The following is a 12,610-nucleotide window of genomic DNA, read 5'->3' on the forward strand; positions in this document are numbered from 1 at the left end:
TAATACAAAATTACATGAATGTGTACAAAAAACAAACTTGCAAACAGGCCACAAACCAAAGCTACATCAAAGCAAACCAAACAACCACACAAAACCAACAACATCACACGAAAACTATATTTGCCATCTCATCCTCATTTTTCGAACATAATGTAAATCCTTAAACTTCACTGACATCAACTATAACCGTACGGTTCCAAAGATGATGTTGAACAGCTTGTTCCTGATCACGAGTCTCTTCTTTAAAAAGCCTAGCATTGCGCTCTTTCCAACTAAAGCAAACAACAGCTGCAAATAAGAATTTCGCCAACATAACACGAGCAACTCTTCTATGCGCAACAGGAAGCAATTGTTACAAAATTTCCTTCCAAGTGTCACCAATACCCGGAATCATGATATACCTCTTAATCTTGCACCAAACTTGCTTTGAAAATTACATTCAAAAAATAAATGATTATGAGAGTCTTGTTGTGACTTACAAAGCGTGCATAAGAGATTGCCTCGATTTTGACCACCAAAATCCCACGACCGCATCTTATCTTGTGTTTTCAGTTTTTCACCCGTTAACAACCACATGATAAACGAGTGTCGAGGAATACACTTGGGGAACCAAACAACCGAGAACCATTCAGCCGGTTGAGCATGTGACCTTAACGATTCCCATGCATTTTTTTTCAAAATTCTACCAACATAAATATTTTACACCTAAATTTTTAAAAAAATATATGATTTACAAATAAGATGATGTGGTGTAAGTTTAAACAATATTTTCTATAGTTATAGTGTAAAAATATGGATATGGATGAAGTTGTCACCTTAAATCATATATATCTGTTTTTTTTTTTTCTCTTCCAGGCCTCCGCTTTATTGGCTCTGCCTGTCTTCTTTCTGTTCCGAATTTTGTCGGCTTGTAAGTTTTTTAAATCTCGCATGTTTTATTTGTATATTAAATGAAATACTAATCACTTGTCCTGTTTTTTCTTCTTCTTATAATGCAGTGTAAAGACGAAGAAACCCACCAGAAATAGCAAGCCAACACATTCACGTCGCAAGGCTAAACGAGTACATTCAGACAAATAGTGAAAACTCTTATTTATTGAATTAAATTATTTAAATATTGTAAGAGTTTTTTGGTGGGAAGTTTTTGGTAGGAGTTTTTTGGTGAGAAATTTTTGGTGGGAGTTTTTTTGGTGGGAATTGTTTTGGAGGGAGTTTTGTGGAGGGAATTTTGGTGAAATTGTTTGACTATAAATATGTAGTCATTGTGTAAGAAGAGAAAAGTGGAGGAGGTAGAGATAAAAATAGAGAGTTTATGAGAGTCATATAACTCCATCCCGTTTGGTGGTCTCGGTGATTCAATAACGATGGGAGTGAATTCCGTTATTGTTTGTGAGAGTTGTTGAGAGGTACGTGATAATATTCAAGAGTGTTGTAATGAGCGTTCATTCTTGTAATCATCTCGAAAGTGATATGTGTGCGGGTTCGATCCCAACAAACTGGTATCAGAGCGGGGTTCATGGAGAAGAATCACATAATCGGGAGGAAGTCAATACGTGAAGAAAAAAGAGTTCGGTTCGTCACACACTGCGCAGTGTCATAAGAATTGACGGTATGGGTTCGTTAACCGTTGGATCGGTGTGAAATTTGGACTGTACGTTCATAAGAGGCAGTTACACGATCTGACCATTGCGATCTTTGATTAGAGTGTTCGTTCAAGAGATAATATTGTCTGAAGCCTGCTACAGTTAGGTTCGTCGATTTCAGCACAGTTAAGAAGAAATGGGTGCTGCAGATTCGTTAACCGTTAGATCGTAGTGATTTTTGGACAGCGGGTTCAAAACACTTCGATTTATATTGTGATCGATTTTTGTGGTGATCAAAGGAGTAGATTGGGAGATACATGTGTCTGAAGTTGCTGCTGAAATTGTATGAAATGAAGAGTTGTTGAAAAGAGGTTCAAGGTGAAGAGGCTCGATGGAGAGTTGATCATGGAGAGTTCCTTGTGTCGAAAGTCTTCCTAACAATGAGATTGTTTGGTGGCGTGTCCCGATTGAGATAAAGTCGGCGGCAACAAGATGAAGACTAACAATCCACGTTCGAGATCGAGATTTAAAGAATTTGATTCAAGGGGGGATATGTTATTTATTGAATTAAATTATTTAAATATTGTAAGAGTTTTTTGGTGGGAAGTTTTTTGTAGGAGTTTTTTGGTGGGAAATTTTTGGTGGGAGTTTTTTTGGTGGGAATTATTTTAGAGGGAGTTTTGTGGAAGTAATTTTGGTGAGAATTTTTGGCTATAAATATGTAGTCATTGTGTAGGAAGAAAAGTGGAGGAGATAGAGATAAAAATAGAGAGTTTATGAGAGTCATCTAACTTCGTCCCGTTTGGTGGTCTCGGTGATTCAATAACGATGAGAGCGAATTCCGTTATTGTAATCAACCGCTGTGAGAGTTGTTGAGAGGTACGTGATAAGATTCAAGAGTGTTGTAATGAGCGTTCATTCTTGTAATATTGTTCGTATATAGTGAAATTTAAGTGGCCGCTGGTCCCGTGATTTTTACTCTCCCTTTTAGAGGTTTTCCACGTAAAATGTTGTGTGCGTATTACTTTTTGTTTTGTCGTTTATTTTTGACTTATACATGGTTGTGTGGTTCTTAATGTAATGGGGATCGATCTCGAAAATGATATGTGTGCGGGTTCGATCCCAACAAAAACTAGAGGCTGACATGGCTGTATATTACATTATTTTTAGGTATGTAGGTTCCAATTTTTAGGTTGGTAATTAAAACATTTTCTTACCAAGTTACGAAGATCCTAAAGCTATATCATGATGTGATGAATTTTTTTGTCGCTTTTTTGGGTTACTATACTGCAGAGCTGACGTTCTATGTGATCTTCAACCGCAGCTGTCTGCAGATGTCTTCAACGTCTGCTTCACATAGGAAAAGAAAAAAGAAAAAACATCGTAGAGGCAAATGGTGTTTAAGAAATACGAGTTGGTTAGCACGGACATGTGTGTATTACTGCTCCTTATGTAGTTAATATGTTTGTACTATGTAACTTATCGTACATGATGTTGATTTTACCTTCACTAACATTCTTTTAATTTAATGTATGTATATATATGTATGTATTTTATCCTCTTATATGCTTGGTGCCTTGCTACAAGTTATCATGGCCAGGATCAATGAATTTCTAACTAAATTTTGTTAAATTTGTTGGTTGTTCATCTCCTCTATCATTTAAAACAAAGTCATGAATACTTGAGACTTTCCAAAATTTCATTTAGGAACAAATCCTTTAGCCTTTGGACAGTGTTCTAAAAGTAGAATTATTATTATTTTTTTTTTTGGCAGAAAAACTATAATCTCTTTTCTCTTTTATCTATTATAACAAAACTTAAAATACATCACATTTTTTCAAAAAATCCTAGGTGGCAAAGTAATCACCCTTGGATGAAAAATTAATTTTATATCTATACCGTTGATCTACATTGTTACGTATCATTATACGCACAAACGTCACTAGCAAAGTAGTTTTACAATTATACCCATCACAAACCAACCCTTGCTCTACTGCTAAACCTACTGTTCCCAAATTTATTTCACGAACATATGTTTTCAGTTTTCACCATGAAAGCGATTCTGAAACATAAATTTCTAACGGTTGACACTGAAATCCCCTATACAATTATCAGATCACTGCAAATTGGATTAAAGAAGAATATGTTTCATTTGTAGTATTACCCATCTTCCAATGAAACACAATGAGTTTTTCGTCGCTGATTATAAAGCATTTCGTGCCTGTTATCGACTAAAAGCTACCAAAGTTTAGAAATTGAGATGGAAATACAACGATTTCGATGCAAATCGTATTCATAACAACAATTTCGGTTGTCTATTATACCTATACTCTAAATGGCATAGGAAAAGTGAATACTCCACTTTCTAAATCTCACAAAATTACACTAAAGTTTTACCTCTTTACACTTCAAACACATAACATTACACTAAAGTTTTACCTCTTCACACTTCAACCACATAACTTCCAATTGTAAAAAAAGGTAACACCGTCTTTTCACCACCCCATCTTCCACACCCTTCCACGCCCTTCTTAAAATACTTTACCCACACTCACCTTCCAAAACTCTCTCTTCCTCCTCAAAAAATTCCTCCCACGCCTGCTAAACATTACATTCCATGGTTTCATGTTTAAACTCTAACTACGTTTCTTGCAATTACATGCCTTTAGCACGAACGTTGCTGGGTTGGAATTCTGCTGATGGATTTACTTCAGGGTCTCTTCCATCGACGCTTTCTTCTGCAGCAATCGTTATCACCATCGTTGTCGCCGTCTTCGCCTCCACCTTCCTCGCCATCTTCGTCAAACCAAAGAGAGGAAAAAAAAAATCCCTTCGACCTCCATGAACTCAGGTATGTTTCTTCTTTCTGATTTCGTCCTATTTTGCCTCATCCACCGGTACCACAATCTTTCACCCTCATCTGTTTTTCTGATTTCGATTTTTCATAGAATCAAATGAGGATTTCAATCAAAAATTAGGTTCTCGGGCGATGAACCTTTAATCCGCTTAAATTCCAATTGTTTATAGTTCGTGGAATGGATCTACGATATTAATTGTGATTTCGATTTCCTAATAGTTTTATTTATTTATTTATTTATTTATTTATTTATTTTTCAATTTTCAGAATCTACTAATTAAGAATCGACTAATGGTTATGGATGCAATATATTATGGGACTGATAACGATAATAAATCCTACGAAATTTGTAAATCAACGTCTTCCTGTTGTGTCCGACAAAAAAAGGTACGTCTCACGGCTGTTATTCCATTTTTTTTTTCTTGCTATTTTTATTAAACACAATCATGTTATATATTGCTGATTAAGTATTAGTTTCTGAAAGAGATAATTTATATGTAACCGTCAAGTGATTTAGTTACTTTATGAAAGCATCAATCTAACTCATTACTTTTTGTCTCTCAGGTTCTTCTTGCTGATTTTCGAGGTCTAATTCAACGGGCAGAACAACCATCCGCATAAAATGGTATATCTTTAATTTGTTGTGTTAATTCTGGAAGTATAATTTGTTTATATTTGTTTGTCTACTTATTATAGCTTCAGAGATATAGAGATCAGATTAAGACATGGATACAATCCAGTGAGATCAAGGATAAAAAGGTATTTTCCATTCTCTACTTCATTATTATTTGTTTTACTTGAAATTTTGAGTTTACAAATGTAGCAGCTTTTTTTATTGGATAGTTGTACTTTACTTCATTACTATATTCCTTATTGACATCAGGTTTTGCTTTCTCATACATGTTTACGTAGTTTAGTGCTTCTTATGACCATGCTTTGATGGAAGCTCGAAAGGAGAAAGACAAAAGCTTTTTCAAAGGAAGGCTTGGGAAAGCAGCCCAAAAAGGTGTACCTATTACTTTATTTTCCATCACAATGCAAGGATCTATATATACGTATACTATTGATGACTTGCAAATCCGTCGCAACGCAAGGGTTGCACCACTAGTTCGATTGAAAGGACGATAATCTTGAATTTAGATATCTTCATTGAAACCTTAAATTATATATGAGTTATTGTTGCTTATTGTCTATTAGAGTATTAAATTAGGCTAAACTGTACTTTTTGTAGGATTATTTGTTGAATCGATTAACTGGCCTAATTCATGTTGATTCTTACTTTTTGTAGGATTATTAGTTTAAACTTTTTGTATGAAATCGACTCTGATTATTTTTTGTGAAATCTTTGCTGTCTTGATTTGTGTGTAGGAGGACTTGATTTTATGATTAATGTTACAGGGTTCATACTGATACGTTGCAACACGAAAATGTCATCAAGGTATGTAAGAGTTTTTATGTTTACAATGTAACTTTTGCATTTTCATAAGGGCGTTTTGAAAAAACATGTCACAACCTTTCTTTTAGAAAGGCTACAACAGCAATTTCTTTTTTACAAACCGTAAATAATCACTTTTTTGCTATATTTTTTTTCATTTACTATTAGGGGTGACAGTTTGTAGCAGCGTGTACACAACCACCTACCTTGTGTTTTATCACTGAATATCTTTCAAAGGGTTCTTTGAGGGCTTACTTGCATAAACTCGAGGAAAGTAACGTAGAAGACAAGAGAATTTATCTTTCGAAAAGGTTATTAGGATGGCAATAGACATTGCTCATGGGATGGAATATGTTCATTCACAAGGCGTAATTCATAGGGTTTAGAGTCTGAAAACATACTAATCACCCACGATTTTCATTTTAATGTTGCAGATTCTGGAATAAGTTGTGAGGAGAGGCATTTTGATGTTGTATTTGATGATCCAGGAACTTATCGTTGGATGGCACCCAAGATGATAAAAAGAATCTGTATGGTCGTAAGGTTGACACGTGTGGATTTGGGCTCATTTTATGGCAAACGGTGGCTGGGACTATACCTTATAACAAATCGATTTGTAATCATCTATCTAGAAAGCTATTCGATATGTAACTACGAGTTCTTTTGCAGTGTCTTTTTCTGATTTGGGTTAGTAATAACATTATAAATGATAAAATAAAATAATGAAGCTTATATTTCAATAAGCAGGTATGTAGTAGTAGCTAATTTTAATAATTAAACTGGTCCAGTTGATTAGTGATTGTGTTAATTGGTCATTTGGGTCCTCATTGGATGCCCTCTTCCTGTCTTGCTGCAGCTATGTTTCTAATTTGTAGAAGTTGCTTTACAAAAAAAGGAGACTATCTTTTATATTCAGTTCAAAAATGTGTATTTACTATTTTTCATGCTACTTGACACCTTATGAATAAGTTCCGTACCTGACATGTGTTAGGTAACATATAGTTCAACATTTTTAGTGATATATTATAAAAGATATAGATAGTTACCAAAGTTTCTTAAAATCTTTACTTTATGCAGTGGATTTGTAGAATGTGCAATGGTTGATTATGTTGGAGAGCTATCCGTTCTAAATTTCAAGTAACTTTTCTAAAGCTTGATTAGCAGCTCAACTTATTGTCACAACTCTCACTGCTTACTACATATAGTAGAACTTTATGGAGTTATATGATAATGACATGTACTCAAACCTGGGTTATTCATTTTACAATGTTCAAGAATACATTTTTTAAACGTCCATGCAAATTCACCGATGTTTAAAAATCACCAATATTTAAGTCCAGCGAATTCGCGGGTTATAAACTAGTTTATATAAAAACTTGAAGAAAATCAACGAAAAGATGAAGCCTTGAAAAGAATACAACCAAAGGCATCAAAGCCGTCCAACGAAAAAACAACTCAAGCTACAAATACGACCACATTAAACTACCCGAGTCCTACGCTAACTAAGAGAATAACTGACCAACGCAAGAAAACCACTACCATCTCACAACATAAATACGTGACACGAAACAAAAACGCCAGATAACAACACAAACAAAAAACTATTTGATCACTCGTTAATGTGTCAAATCCTTTCAACATTAAACTTCCTGAACTCCTCACCATGAACCTTTCGGAACTTAGGTCTTCTTTTTTTTTTCTTCTTTGCTTTTGTGTTGACACCGCTCTCAAACTAAGCACTTACCCTTCAATCCAAGTATCTTTGAGATCTTTTCTAGCTTCCTCGAAAAAGTTAGCCTCTTTACCCAACGATGTACCAATGCCATATCCTCTAGGCAGCACCTCCAAAGAATCACCTCTGTTACGATCAACAACAATTACATCACTCATAGGCCCACCATCAATCGACCAGGCCTTCAGGCCCACAGTGTCAACCCGTCCATCCTCAGTCCTAGCACCCGAATGTCTCTCCCTTGGCTCTACATGGGCCAAACATGCCTCATGTGGGCATGATTATAAGCACAAACAAGGAATGTCAAAATCGGAGGGATTAATGCCACGTCCATCTTCAATCTCCTGCTCTTGACTCCCAAGTGAAGGAACCTCAAACTGAATCGAACCAACTTTAAACCGGGATTCAACCTGGATCTAATTACACCATTCTGATAAGTCGAAAGATAACTGTCATAAACCATTAACATCAAGTCCTGACCAGAGTCAAAACAAAACCATCATCATTGTTAACCTCTTCACTAACATGTAAACTATTCTACATCACCCCATCATCATTAAACCCGGCATTTTCAGGCACCTTCAGAATCGAATCGATGAAAGACTTAAAAAAATCCTTAGAAAAGGCATCCTTCTTCAATCTCTCAATGAGCGCCGCACATGCGACCTCATTAACCCATATGTGACCATTAACCAAAGAATATGAAATCATTTTTTCCGGCACAAGTTCGTGCAAATGCTTCACACATTTGGGTTTCAACGACAGCAAATGAGGATTTGGTGCTTAAAAGGGAACCCGAATAGCATGCCACCTTCAAAATCACACCAACGCGGCTCGCAATTTTCTTGATGCTATTGGCCGACACGAATTTTGTGGGAATGCCCCGTAATTCAAGCCATACAAAACGTAAGTAAGAGCACCACCAACTCGAAGTCTGAACCGTGGCATGAGCAAGAACCTTAAAGTAATTAACCAAATCACTACATATCGCAACACAACCATGGGGACCAAAAATTTAAATATTACATTATTTTTAAAACAATATATTAATTCAAATATATTTAAGAAATCCGATTATATAAATTAAAATCTCCTAAAAATTGTCTTCGAAATAAAACGAATCTTGGCTCAATTCTAGAAATCCATCACTATCGTACTCACGTTCAAGACTTTCATATATACATAAAAGATATAACTCAATTCTTTGATAGCGTAGCTTGACGCTTTATATGATTTTTGAGCATTTTTCTTTATACTTAGGAATGTTGAAGACCTTCGTGTCTTCTTCGAAATACAAAACATCCGAGCGGACGAAAGGTATTTTTCTTTAAGAAACTCGAACACCTTCGCTAAATGAAAGTCACGTAAATCAAAACCTTCAAATGATTTTGTTGTTCCATCTAAGTATGACTTAAAGTCATTATCACACCTCTGTAATATATGTCAATTGAAACAATAATCGGATTTAATACTTTATCCGTTTCAATTTAATATGTTTGTTTTCCTTTTTAGATAGCGTCAAACTAATAGTTCACTTTTAAAAATAGATAAGAATAATAAAGTAAAGTTCTTTTATACTATTACTTTATGCATGTAATATAAAAAAATAAGTAAAAGATAATGGTAAAAATATAAAAACCAAACAAAAGTAGGTAAAGACTATTAAATTAGTTAATCGAGTTGTATCGGATGGATTCCAACGCCGTTGGATCCATCGTGGCACCTAAGCAACGGGACAATTTGGAGTATCGGTGTGTTGGTTTAAAGCGTTGGTAAAGCTTCCGTTGGAATGCTACGGAGAAAGCAACTTCCGTTGCTTTGATTTTATTAATTTTTTATTATTCTAAAAATATTTTTTTTACTCCATTTATAATATTTACCCAATCATATTTTAACAACTCATCACAATACTCCTAACACATAACAAAAATCCATACCACCACTACTTCACACAAAAACCCACACATTCTAGTCATTAAAAAGGTACAAAAAGCAACTCACACCACCAACCCACGCCCCTCATCACTGAGAGTAAAGTACCATATACAAAAGATAAAATTGCGCGGATAGTCCATCATGTTTGTATCAAAATGTACGGTTAACCTTTATCTTTTTTTTCGACCTAGATGACCCTGAACTATCACTTTTCTGCACGAATGACCCAACCATTAAACCCGGTTAGTTTTTGGACGTTAAGTCCGTTCACGTGCCAAGCATGTGAGGGTAATTTTGTCCACACACGTTTTATTTGCAGCACATCTTCAAATCAACAAAATCTTCAATGAATTCAAGTCATTGTCATCTTCTACGTCATCATCATCAGATCCATCACTCTCATCATCATCTTCCTCACCTTAAACACATAATCATTGTCTGATGTCTGATTACAAGACGTGTTGTTTCAGTAAATGCTGTTTTTTTTAGGTCTGCATAATGATCTTAATAGAAAAAATGACCATTTTATCCTTTCTTCAAATCTTAACAAGATAATCAAATACAACAACTTAAGAGTTGATTCAAATGTTATAATACCATTATACAAAATACGAATAAAGAAATCAAAAGGATCTGACAACAATAATTATTACCCCTTTCATCAATTACTAAAAAAATTTTGATTTTTACTACAGATTGGCACCACAATCAAATACGAGTAACAAAAAATGTACAGAACTTTTACATGAAGACATTTAACAAATCTTTGAAGCTCAAAGTGAAACCTATAAAACTCGCAAAAAGTGTTGTTCCTTTGTAATCAATTTTGGATGTTGGTGGTGGTGAAGAATGATGATAACAGCGTCGTGAAATACATCGAGGATGTTATTACCGTACAGGACGAAAGATGGTATAGCGATGATGCCTTCAAATATAGTGACTTCGAAGATGGCGTTGAGAGGAAAGCAGTGGCGATTCTAGGATTAAAACGCAATGGGGTCCCGAAATTTTTTCCACTAATAATTATATTTGAATGTTGTTTTAGTGGTAATTTACTTTCAAAAAACATAAAACTCGAAAAATATATGGTGTCCGAGTAGTTAAATTTAGTGGTGTTCTAAACAATTTAAAAGAAAAACTGTAAATTTGAAAAATATATGGGGTCTTGCGTTTAAATTTAGTGGTGTCCTATATAATTTAAAGGGTATTTTTCTACTAAAAATTTTCAGACTAGTGGTGTCTCGTAACCCCGTAGCTATACAAATAAACTCGCCACTGGAGGAAAGACGATGGTGAAACGGTACAGAGAGACAAGTGAAAAGGGTTTGTGGATTTCAATGTTAAGGAGATATGAGTGAAAAAGGATTCTATTGTCAAAAAGTGGGTCTGTTTAGGGAGGACCGGAGGAGTGCTATTTTCGACTCCTTCCACAAATTTTTTTTTTTTTTAGGGTTAAGTGTAAGAGGGTTCTCATCGGTCCGCCTTCCCATCCGTCTTTGCCATCCGTCATCAAAGACTCCAATGTTAGCAACCCGTCATGGGGTTAGTCTTTGATGACCCGTGCTTCTGATTTTCATGGGATGACAATTTGGAGGACGGATGGTGTGTATTAAATTGTTGTACATTTTGCCTCATTACTTGTACCCGTAAATAATTAATTAATTTAGTGGGTGTAAGGAAGTGTGTGATGAGTATGTCATGGATGTTAGCGTTTAGTCTTTGGTATGTTATGGGATGAAGGAGGAGAGAAGGTGCTGATGTGGCGTTGATGTCACGCACTTTATCCATGACGGAGTGTCATGGATAAGAGTGGTCTAAAAGAAACAAGAATTTATTCATATATGGATATGGATGAGCTGGTTGTAAAAACTGCAATAAGTGAAAAAGAAACGGCCGATGAAGTAAAAAAGATTTTTTCTTCTCCACTATTTTGTGCGACAAAAAAAACGTGTGTGGACAAAATTGCCCTGACAAGCATTGTCACGTGAGCGGACTTAACGTCCAAAAATTAACGGGGTTTAATGGTTGGGTCATCTATGCTGAAAAGTGATAGTTCAGGATCATTTAGGTCGAAAAAAAAGATAAAGGTTAATAATGCATTTTGATGCAAACATGATGGACCTACCACACAATTATACTACATATCTAATTGCGATAGTCCACATGAATAGTACTATTTGGACTATCTCAATCTCACACTAAAGACCCCAAACTTTGATCAACGTACAAATATTCATTTGGACTATCTCAATCTCACACTAAATACTCCAAACTTTGATCAACGTACAAATCGGCCCCCTCCTCAATCTTACTAAAAAAAACCCCACACCCCCTAGAAAATACAAAAATGGTATTATACTACATATTTAATTGACATAGTCCAAATGAATAGTACTATTTGGACTATCTCAATCTCACACTAAGGACCCCAAACTTTGATCAACGTACGAATCGGCCCCCTCCTCAATCTTACTAAAAAACCCCACACCCCCTAGAAAATACAAAACACCCCCCAACTCTACCCCTTACCCCGACCCGACCCGACTTGCCTCTCCGTTATTATAACTATAATAATATTACTCCGTATATAATATATTTCGTCCTTTCACATTTTTTTATTTTTTTTGTTTTCACATTTTTTTTCCTTTTTCCAAAAAATCCCCAAACTTTGTTCAAAAATTAAAACCGGCTCTCCAAACAGGGGGTAAAGTGTCAAATAACCATTTTCATAAAAAAAATCTTTACTAAACTCCACCAAAATATTCAAAGGGTCATATCTTCTCGCTCCCAACGAGTTAAATTTTTCCGACACCATCGTTAAACTCGAAATAATTTTAGGAACACAATGTCACTAACTATAAGCAAAATGGACTCTTTTTAAAAGACGCTAAATATTTGAGGTACTTTTCATACACGTTGATTTTGCGTTAAATTTTTAAAAGTCGAAAATTCCATAGCGAAACGCAGAGATGCACATATATAGTTAATTTAAAATAACATTTAAATCTTTCACGGATTATACCTTTTAGTTCGACTCGAGTTGCGCTTCAACGACATCACTTTAGCCA

The 12,610-nt window shown here is 35.2% G+C and overlaps 1 long non-coding RNA gene across 1 annotated transcript; it reads left to right on the top strand.

Annotated features, from left to right (window-relative positions):
• Nucleotides 1-4,282: 4,282 nt before the first annotated feature.
• Nucleotides 4,283-5,444, top strand: LOC139898897 (uncharacterized). The gene is made up of 5 exons (XR_011777205.1): nt 4,283-4,434; nt 4,708-4,827; nt 5,005-5,065; nt 5,137-5,199; nt 5,324-5,444. It is a non-coding gene; the product is annotated as an uncharacterized lncRNA (long non-coding RNA).
• The last annotated feature ends 7,166 nt before the right edge of the window (nt 5,445-12,610 follow it).

The sequence above is a fragment of the Rutidosis leptorrhynchoides genome, chromosome 3, assembly GCF_046630445.1.
Source record: "Rutidosis leptorrhynchoides isolate AG116_Rl617_1_P2 chromosome 3, CSIRO_AGI_Rlap_v1, whole genome shotgun sequence".
Classification (NCBI taxonomy): domain Eukaryota; kingdom Viridiplantae; phylum Streptophyta; class Magnoliopsida; order Asterales; family Asteraceae; genus Rutidosis; species Rutidosis leptorrhynchoides.